Source organism: Procambarus clarkii, chromosome 8 (assembly GCF_040958095.1).
Source record: "Procambarus clarkii isolate CNS0578487 chromosome 8, FALCON_Pclarkii_2.0, whole genome shotgun sequence".
Classification (NCBI taxonomy): Eukaryota; Metazoa; Arthropoda; class Malacostraca; order Decapoda; family Cambaridae; genus Procambarus; species Procambarus clarkii.
Genome location: NC_091157.1, coordinates 36851705 through 36854536, shown reverse-complemented (window position 1 = coordinate 36854536; position 2832 = coordinate 36851705). Strand labels below are relative to the sequence as shown.

Here is a 2832-nt window from a genome sequence, read left to right as displayed (position 1 = left end):
TCCCTCTCATTTATCCAATTAATACATAATGTTCCGTGTTCTGTCTTGTGTTGGTCAAAAGTTTGTTCACCTCATCCAAAACTGTTGCAACATATCACCTCACCCAAATGCGAGTATATAAGACAAGCTGTTTAGTGTTAGCGTAAGTAAAACTCTGTTTAGTGTTTTCAGGTTACAGTTGAGTGTGTGTAAACTAAAGTCTGTGAAAATGTAATAAGCTACTACGAAACGCGTTCAAGCGTCGCGTCAAACTAGAAATAAGAAGGAATTTTGGAGATTTGATTTTTCAATTACCAACGACAGTAAAAAGAAACATAAGAAATATTGAGAAAATTCATGTTAGAATTATTAATCTTACTTTTTCGGTCATATATATATATATATATATATATATATATATATATATATATATATATATATATATATATATATATATATATATATATATATATATATATATATATATACATATATACATATATACATATATATATATATATATATATACATATATATATATATATATATATATATATATATATATATATATATATATATATATATATATATATATATATATATGACCGAAAAAGTAAGATTAATAATTCTAACATGAATTTTCTCAATATTTCTTATGTTTCTTTTTACTGTCGTTGGTAATTGAAAAATCAAATCTCCAAAATTCCTTTTTATTTCTAGTATTTCTAGTATATGTATCTGGTATATATATATATATATATATATATATATATATATATATATATATATATATATATATATATATATATATATATATATATATATATGACAATGTCAGACCACGTAAGACCACAATCTTGTAAAGACTGTAATAACTTCTATGTTGGGCAAACATCTAAAGATTTGAAATGTAGAATTTCGCAACATAAATACTCTGTAAGACATGGCCAATTGTCTAATGCATTGTTTGTTCATCTATCAGAAGATTCTCACCAAATTGATTGGGAGATGGCTTCTTCAATAACAAATTGTAAAAGCACCTATAACAGAAACATAATTGAATCTGCTTTGAAACAGATCACAAAAGAAAGTAATCTGAACATTAGCAGTGGTTTATATAACTTAGATCCATTTTTAATAGATCAATTAAAGGGCGATTTAAGTAGGATCTTTGGAACACATTTGTCTCACTAATTCATTGTAAATATTTACTATTTTATGCTATAATAATCCAAGTGTGGGCCTGTGTGTGGTTGCTGCATCAGATGGGCCAATAGGCCGTCTGCAGTGTTCACGTATTGTACCTCACCTCACTCCACCATTCTCTCCTGTCTATTTATGTCCAGTCCTCGATCTGTAAAATCACTCCTTCTGAAGATGTATTTATATACGAAAGTACATAAGGAAATTCCTGTTTCATTTTTCCTCCGTGGTCTGACATTGTCACATTTTTAATCACGTGTTTATTTTCGTGATATACACACATATATATGTGTGTATATCACGGTCGAAATATTAGGGGGACTCCCGGTTTGCCTCCTGCCTTCTCATTCGGGGGGCAGTGGCGGGCGTCGTTCCCCAGAGCAGGCCAAAGCGCATCGTTGAGCCTGCCAAAGAGCAGAATATGGAGGCCGCAACAGCTACTCGCCCGATGGATGTTATTCCGACCCTCGCGCAGGAGTGGCGACAGTACACATATCAGGACTGCCGCCGCAATGTGCGTTCGACTTGTCGATGTATCTGGTATTCTTGCGATTCACATACCGACACGCAGTTAGCTGCGGTCTTCATCGACCCACGAGCCATATATATGTGTGTATATCACATATATATCATGTGTATATATATATATATATATATATATATATATATATATATATATATATATATATATATATATGTCGTACCTAATAGCCAGAACGCACTTCTCAGCCTACTATTCAAGGCCCGATTTGCCTAATAAGCCAAGTTTTCATGAATTAATGTTTTTTCGTCTACCTAACCTACCTAACCTAACCTAACCTAGGTTAGGTTAGGTTTTGGCTACCTAACCTAACCTTACCTATAAATATAGGTTAGGTTAGGTTAGGTAGGGTTGGTTAGGTTCGGTCATATATCTACGTTAATTTTAACTCCAATAAAAAAAAATTGACCTCATACATAGAGAAAAGGGTTGCTTTATCATTTCATAAGAAAAAAATTATAGTAAATATATTAATTCAGGAAAACTTGGCTTATTAGGCAAATCGGGCCTTGAGTAGTAGGCTGAGAAGTGAGTTCTGGCTACTAGGTACGACATATATATATATATATATATATATATATATATATATATATATATATATATATATATATATATATATATATATATATATATATATATATATATATATATCGTTTCATTTCCCCCGGGCTCCTCAGGAGGCTACACAGGGGTAAGACCTCAACATGTGAAAGAAATGGTGAACTCTGTTCTTGGCCCAGCTGCAGAAGCGCTCCTGATAGAAATCACAACGTTTGTCAACAACTGCCTCGCAGAGTTAATCCCTGATGAAATCAAACCATTTTTCTTTGGTGCATCCCTATGTGCCCTGAAAAAGAAGGGGGGAGGGATCAGACCCATTGCCGCCTAGTTGCAAGGGCTGCTGTCAGAAGTATCCGAATGGAAGCAGCCACCATGCTGCAACCCAACCAGCTGGGGTTTGGAGTCCCCCAAGGCTGTGAAGCAGCGGCTCATGCTGCACGAGCCTACATTAGCTCTCTTACTGAAGACCAGGCAGTAGTAAAATTAGATTTTAAAAACGCTTTCAACTCGGTCAAAAGGGAAGCAATCCTCACTGCAGTCCAGGAACA

General features: G+C 33.8%; 1 pseudogene; it reads right to left on the bottom strand.

Annotated features, from left to right (window-relative positions):
- Positions 1–1643: 1643 nt before the first annotated feature.
- Positions 1644–1784, bottom strand: LOC138362437 (5.8S ribosomal RNA; annotated as a pseudogene).
- Positions 1785–2832: the final 1048 nt, after the last annotated feature.